Source organism: Chroicocephalus ridibundus, chromosome 5 (assembly GCF_963924245.1).
Source record: "Chroicocephalus ridibundus chromosome 5, bChrRid1.1, whole genome shotgun sequence".
NCBI classification, from domain to species: domain Eukaryota; kingdom Metazoa; phylum Chordata; class Aves; order Charadriiformes; family Laridae; genus Chroicocephalus; species Chroicocephalus ridibundus.
Window position 1 is genome coordinate 74797997 of NC_086288.1, and position 8153 is coordinate 74806149.

General features: G+C 41.8%; 1 protein-coding gene across 1 annotated transcript in view; it reads left to right on the forward strand.

The window, feature by feature from the left end:
• ZDHHC2 (zinc finger DHHC-type palmitoyltransferase 2) overlaps positions 1-3648 on the forward strand; it is a 37967-nt gene extending 34319 nt beyond the window's left edge. Inside the window, exon 13 of the mRNA XM_063336211.1 lies at positions 53-3648. The gene's annotated coding sequence lies outside the window, so the exon portion shown is untranslated. The remainder of the gene's footprint in view (positions 1-52) is intronic.
• The last annotated feature ends 4505 nt before the right edge of the window (positions 3649-8153 follow it).

Below are 8153 nucleotides of genomic sequence, written 5' to 3' on the forward strand. Positions count from 1 at the left end.
TAAGTATTCTTCAATTCTAATAACGTATTTTGTGATTAATGTTCTGTTCCAGTTCAAGAAAAAGCTGCTGTCAGAAGGAAGATGCACTCTTCCAAATATCAGCCCTGTTGGCCAGCTGCTCCTGTCTGCTCCTGTGTGGATGTGCTCAGAAAACAAACTGACAGACGATTAGCTGTCTCCATGTCACTGCTTGAAACATGAAATTAAACATATTACTTCTGAACCATATAAAGAATGTTTCAACTTAAAATTACTGGTTTTGAATGGCAAAGGATGATTCTGAAATGAAAAAAAAAAAAGGAGTCTGAGTTTACTATTGTAAGAATTCAATGGCTGGTTTTACTTCGATACTCAGCACAAGAAAATGTGACCTCCGTACATATCAGTCCATGTGCTTGCCTTCGTTTTGAAAAGAAGTCACCTGTTAATTCAAATTGCTGTAAGTAGTTGACTTTAAAATCAGATTTTTGCTCTACTGGCTTTATGAATTAGGAGAACAGCCAGAGTTGATTATGAATAACTGAGTGGCTTGGTGGTCTGTATTTTCTTTCAAGTGCTTGATAAGCAATTTTTGAGAATAAGGAGACCCAAGCGAAGAGTCTGACTATTTTTGGAACATTTTTTGAAAATTTTTGGAAAATGTTATTGAAAAGTTCTGTTTCCCTTCAGATCTGTACTACCAATAGTTTGAAAAGTTGCGGAGGGGGGGAAAAACCACCTTTGTTAATTGAATACTGCAGTGGGTTGCTGGTAAATGGAGCGATAAAAAGCCTGCATTCAAATGGATGATACATAAATGAAGTTGGCCAGCTGGGAAGTTTGGTGGGAGCCGCAGAGGACAGTGCTATGAAACGGGGATTTTATTGTCCCGTTTGGAACTATTAACCCCTTCAGGAAATGAATGTTGGCACTTAACTTTGATCCAAAAGGCTTTTTACCAGCCTGCGTTCCTGAGGGCCACTGTCCTTCAAAATCCTAGTTTCTTATTAATCAATAGTTGTCTCAGATTTCTTTTTTCACTTGTTCTTTAAGACACTGCCTTTCTTACTGCATAACTTAATGACTGTCATGTACAATCAAGGAGACTTACTGTTATAACTTGTGATATTTGCATTTACAGGACAACAAGATGTTTGATTGCAATACCAAAAAGCCCCTTCAGTTAAGTTAGGAGCTAGCAGCTTGCTTAGGATTGGAGTTCACTGGCCAGATAACGTAAGGTGCGTTACCAACTTTCAAAGTCAAGGAAGTTTCAGCAACACAAATCAAATTTGTCTTGTGCCTTTTGTATACACTAAATTTATGGTATCGGTGTTTACATTTAAATGCAAATTGTTATTTACAACTTTAGGAGGAAACAACTTTAGGAGGAACTTAGTTATGCTTTCTCGGGGGCTAGATTAAAAAAGACTAGTCCAAAAAAGAAAAAGTGGAAACCTCTCAGACTAAGGTCAGTTCAGTTGAAGCAGAAAAGTATTTCAGTTACCCAACTTGAGTCACTCAGCAGGTTGGTTCACAGTGTGAAGATGCCAGTTGTTTGTTTAGAAAACTGGCAGCAGGACTAAGTGACGGATTTCTGAAAGCAAAAATCTCATCATTAACTCTCCTACAGGCAGGTAACTGTAAAATTCGTCTTTCCTGGGTTTACAACTTAAGTGATAGCTGTTGGAGCACAATATGGCTTTTTTTTCTAGTGAGGGAAAAATGTATTTATTTTACTTCCTTTTTTTTTTAATCACAAAATTTTACCAGCCTGAAAACATCTGTTTCTTGCCAGAAGTGCCGGAGTGTGGGTCCCTAGATGTAAAACACCTTTTTAAAACTAGCATGAAGGTAGCATACAGTTTACATGATGCCTGCAGACATCTAGCAACCAAAAGTTTTTCGCAGCTATTTATTCAGTGTTGTTCTGTCAGCTTACCTCGTATTAGTGTTTGTTTAAAGGCTAACTTGTCAAGGGATAAAGGGGAGAGGGAAAAATATATATTTTTAACACTTCGGGTTCTCTATCTGTATAGTCGTGTTTTTTACACAGTTAGTCGCAGGGTGGTTTGTCATGGAGCATGCTTTTGAAAATACTGAGTAAAAAGTTGAATTTCAGCTTCAGTGTAACTTGCTCCGTATTTTTATGTAAAGACAAAGTACAGATTTCTTCCCCAGCAAAACTCATAATGGAAATGGACATCTCCCATACAGATGTCAGCATCCCTGACTACGTCCAGGGCTCCGAGAGCTCTCACTAGGGCTGGGGATCAATGTAGAGAAAGGACAGGGATAAAGGAGCAAGAAATGCCTGACTTCTCCATGTCTCGGAAGTCACAGGTAGAAAGCACAATAGCCCTAAATAATCTGCAACTTCGATGTAGCCAGAGGCTGTCCCTTTAGCAGAGAAGTGATGGAGGCGTGAGAAACATATGCGGATGAAGGCAGGAGAAGGGGAAGAGAAATGAGGGTCACTCAGAGGTAACTGTTGAGCTGATCTGAGCCAGAGGGCTGTAGCTACGGCTGCTCTCAGGATGGGTAGGAGCTGTGTCTCCATGAAGAGCGCTGTCGGCAGGCTTTTGAGGGTTCCTGGCAGTTCTCGCTGTATAGAGTATGGACAAAAGGGAGCTAATCGTGCTCCAAAGTATAATTTCTGATATGACTATATTCTTGGCTTTAAGCTCTCTTAATACTTTATATAGCAAAGTGGAAATGGTCTTTTTGACATAATGTCATCGAGCATTGATGCTGTTGCAATGCACTTGGGAGAATTTGTGAAGAAGTAAGAGGAGCAAGGATGCGATGTTGTTTGTCTGCTTACACTGATTCTCCTGTTCTTTATATTCTTGCTAGGCACTTTACTACAGCCTTTTGTGTAATTTCTGTATTTTTTTTAAAGACTGCTTTTTACCTACTGTACAGTTACTAATCTACTTTTTTGCTAAAAAGAAAATAATAGCCCTGATATTTGTCTAGCAGTATGACTGCATTTCAAGCTTCAGTGGAACGAGTTCTACAGCCTCCTCAGATGGGCTGGAGTCCCTAATGACAACAGAATTAAATTTATTTTGTATATATGTAAACAGTCATATGCATCATAGCCCCTCACATGCGTAAGAAGCTTCCTTAAGTTGTAGGTAATAACAAATCCAATACACATCTGCCCCAGACGTGGTCCACACACATTCTCTGGCAGTTGATGTACTGGTGGTGGAATGCTCAAAGTCCTCACACAGAATTATTTTTATTAAGAAAATGGAACACCTGGATGTTGGTGAGCTCCTCCCACTGAGCAATTGGACACAGTTGCTGCTATGCACTTTAATTCTTTAACTTGAGAGAAAAAAAACACTGTCCCGTTTAAGTTGCAGATTGAAGGTTCTTTAGTAGCGTACAACTGTGGGCAGGTAACTAATGAAATTATTTTTCACTGTTTGTGTACTTAAAATCAGGGTCTTCGAGCACAAACTTGCAGGAGGCAAGTTTGTTGTAGTGCACGGTGTGCTGTAGCGGTTGTTAGTCATGATTTGGACTGAAAGTTCTTGCCCCAGTTAAGTTGACTGGTGTACTGGAGTAGGGGGAAATATATTTCTACATAAACTTAGTGTATAACTTTGCCACTTGTTAATGTATTGCTCACATAAATAAATGCTTCATGTTCAGCAAGTCATGTATGTAGCAGTCATTGACAGATTCTCCCGCTCTGCCTGACTTTCCTCTCTTTGCTAAGAGTCTTCCCTAGGGAAGCATTGGATCCACCTCTGGTGCAAAGAGCAATGAGACCATCTACTCCGGCACCTCTAGAAATGCAGAAGCAGTTACACGAAGATGAAAGCAGCCTTCACCTGTTCAGTTCAGATGTAACCTGCTGTATATGCTCCAAGCTTTTCCCATTTTTATTTAAAACCCTTCCATAGATACTTGTGTTGAAGCACACATTCTCATCCTAAACAAGATGAAAACCAAGAACGTGCTGCTCTGCTGCACGGGTGGTGGGGTGGCTTTGTTCCCACATCATTTGCAGTTATCACTTGTTCATCGGCGAGCTGGTAAGAGGACAGGAAAAGCAGCATCCTTCTGGGGTGAAATTCTGAGCAAGTGGCACCTGACGTAACCTAAGGAAATCCTTGCCTCCTTTCCCTTTGCACTTCTTCAGTTGTTCCCTTTTTAAAGTTTTCATCATCATTCTTCTCTCACTCTTCCCCTGCCCTTCCAGGGAAGTCCAGATTGAGAAGTCTTTCATTTGAAATGTACAATGGATATCTACATCCTGTGTATTCCTCTCCCTCCCAAGGTTTATTCAAGATAAAGAATTCCTTAATTTCTCTAAGCTTTCCTTATGGCACTCATCACTGATACACAGAAACTCAGGCATCCTGAAATGTGGCTGTGTATTTTCCAGTATTTGGGGCAACGATTCCATCCTTCAACCCAGATCGCTGAGATCTTCTCAAGCAGATGGGCCCAACAGCTTGGCTGCAGCAGTTGGAAGAGCGTGCTGTAAGCCATGTCTCCTTTTTCCCACCTCCTGCCTGCTCACAGTCCCACTGACTGGCATAACTGGAACAGACCCAACGCTTCCTGACAGTCATCATTCTATGAAGTCATTCTCTTTTTTTTTTTTCTTATGAAAACAGAACAATGCTCAGTTCACCTAAGAAGCAGTCCTGATTATAAAGACAAAATACACAGTGTATACAAACTGTGTTGCAGCCTGAACAACAGGAACCTATTTCCAGTTGTTTTCTCTATTATATCAGAAAGAAACTGGCCAGTAGTTCAGACAGATACAGGTACAACAGAGAAAAATCAGTGGCTTAGTAATGATATAAGCACACTAGTAATTAACTTTCATACAAAACGCTACCATAGATACTGCAGATACATTCCAGAGCGTGCAGAAGGACAAGAAAGAGGGGGAACAGGGAGCTTGCAAAGCTCAGCTATTATATTATGAAAGGTAAATAAAAGACAATGCCAACTGCAACCCCAGTTCTGCTGTGCTACCCTGTGAGAGATAAAGCAAGTTCTCCATAATGCAGCTCAACAAGTTCATCTGTTGCCAGCTTCTACCCGATGCACAGAGAAGGGAAGGCTTCCCTTCTCCTTCCTCCATCTCCCCCTCGCATGAGCCAGCACTGTTAACTGAGGGAAGTGTCCCACGAGCCCAGGAAAGAGCACACTCACACAAGATGATTCTCCCACTTCAGCAGAGGCAGAAAAAAGATCTCTCATCTGTGCTGGCAGGAAAAGGACAAGAGAAGCCTCTGCAGAAATCAGATCTTCACAGGTGGCGCAAGGAGCGCATTTCATTCCCAACCCAAGACTGCTAAAATAATGCAGGAGAACCCTCCTCGTTTCTCTGCCATACCTAGTCAGGAAAGAGGGAGGAAAACACCAAAACAATCATGCTATAGAGATGGGTAAAGGGAATGATGTTTGTATTGCAATTCAATTGTGCATACAACCGCTATATTGTCATTGTGTTGTGATTTCATTATATTGCTGTATCACTTCTCTAAATCAAAATCCCACATAAAAGCAGATGTCTTCAACTAAGTAAGTTGGGTACTAAAGCATTAAGCCCTCCTCACGTGGAATATCTAGAACAACCTGGTCAAAGAGTATTACACTAAGACACTCGCTTTGCCAGCTGATTTGCTTAGCCCTTTGCCTGTTTTTCTAAGTGACTCCAAAAAGATTACACAAAAGGGTTTTACAGAGCTGAACAAGTACTACCACTCCAGCACATTGAGCCAACACGATTAAATGACAGACTTCTTAAGCACTAGTGCTTGTAGGTTAGGAAATTTTACTTGGAACTATTAAATGAAAATACTATAAAATTATACTATCTGCCATGTGGGTTTCTACGACAAGGATACCTCAGAAGACAGGCTTGCTTCTAACTTTGGTTCTGAAGTACATCCTGTTACTTAAGGCAGCATTTAAGGTTACTCCCCCAGCATGAAAATTAATACCATCAGTGCTGTGCAATTAACAGAGACATAACTTGTAACCCAGCAGAAATAATTCCCAACTGGATCTATGCACAGCTAAAGATCCTTGTTACCAACCAGCTTCTCCCGCTGTGACTAATCAGCCTCTTCAGATGTTCCTCAGACCCACTGTTTGCTCTCTGCAGCTGTTGAGGCTCCCACATTCCAAGCACTACTACTGGAATTATCTTTGATGCAGTAATTTTAAACTAAAGAAAACCAGATGAACAATAACTGATCCCCCAAGACACACTGTCTTCTTTTGCTCCCAAGAGCTTGACATGCCCCATTACACAAGAGTGGAACCAACCGCATCTCTCTTCTGTCAGCAAAACACGGCATTACACGAGCAAAAGCCTACCTGAGGAGGCAAAGCATGGACCTCACACAAAGCAGGCTGCCTGCATGAGTTATGTCTGCCACGTCCGTGCTACACAACAGAGAGAAACCGCTCAGTCTTCACTGCGTGGATTGTTCTCTGGGTGACCAATAAGGAAATGTGCCTCTGGGTGCAGAACACGCTTACTCCTGCCTCATCTATTTCAGGCACCAGCATCAAGTGCAGTCTATGTAAGCGTGCTCTAGTATCACAGAAGAGTTTGCATTGGAAGGGACCTGTCATGATCATCCAGTCCCACGTACCTGCTTGAAGGAGGGTAAAATACAGCAAGCTGGTCAGAAATTATTTCTCCTTTATAAATCCAGGCTGACTACTTCCAATCACCTTCTTATCCGTTCTGTTTAGAAACGGTTTCTAGAATTATCTGCTCATCACCTTTCCAGGGGCCGAGGTGAGGTTGACCAGCCTGCAGTTCCCTGCATCCTCCTTGCCCTTCCTGAAGGCAAGAGTGACATCTGTTCTCTTCCAGTCCTCAGGAAACTACCCTTATCACCACAACCTTTCAGAGATAACGACAATGGCCTTGCAATGACATCAGTCATCTCCCTCAGCGCTTGTGGGTGTATCCTATCAGGTCCTCTGAACTTCTTTGTTCAAGTGTTCCTAACCTGATCCTCTTCCACCAAGGATGTCTTCCTCATTCCAGACCTTGCTTGGCATCTCAGGGACCTGGTATTCCTGAAGGAAGGTCTTCCAAAAACCAAAGGCAGCATTGAGTATCTTGGCCTTGTCCATGTCCTTTGTCACTAGGTCTCCTGCCCCCTTTCAGCAGTGGCCTCACATTTTCTCTCATCTTTGCTCCTGATGTCCCTGTAGAAGCTTTTCTTGCTGTTCTTCATGTCCCTCACCAAATTCACCTCCAGACAGATTTTGGCTTTCTTAACCCAACCCCTACACACTGAGACAGCATCACCTGTCCCTGCTGCCACCTTTCGTACACTTCCTTTCTATCTTTGAGTTTGGCGAGAAGCTCCTTGTTCATCAATGCAGGCTTCCTCCTACTTTCACTTAATTTCCTGCGTGGGGGAATGAACCGTTCATGAGGTTGGAGTAACCAGTCAGGTACGATTAGAGAAAGTTCTCGGATGCCAGAGGTTATAGGTTATCCCCAAATTCCTAAGGGAAAAAGCCCCAAATACTCTGAATATGTTCCAGACTTGTTTTCTTACATCTCAAAAGATCCTTCTTGCCTACTTTCAATGAGCAAAGGGATTAAATGCATTTTTTAAAAAATTAAATTAAAAAAAAATTGACAGAGAACATAGTGTTCCTAGAACAGACTCATCTGACTCCAGGAGCCAAAAATACAAGTGAATAAAAAAAAAAGATCAAATATAACAGGTTTTGATATTGCATTTCTTCTGACAAACCTACTCAAACAACGATAGATTTTAAACGGCTTGGGAAGAGCGGAGGCCTGGAAAGAGAATTCTTGTCTCTGAACAACAAGGTGCATGTCTAGGCAGCTGGAACTGAGCCTGCCCACTTATTTTTGCAAAAGCAATTAAAGCTGCCCACTTTGGAAACAGGTTCCGATTTCAGGCTCTGCAGTTCAGAAGTAACAGTCCTACACATGAGAAGAAATGACTTTTACATAATCTCTACAATTCACCATTTAAGCCACTCCTTAATGGAAATTAAATCTAATTTTGTCACTGAAACTGAACGATGCACAGATGCCTCCCCAGCTGGAAGGCAGATCACATGGACCAGACCAGGAGCTCTCGCACAGAATAAAGCATAACCTTAGTTTCACGCTGATCAGTGGCTTC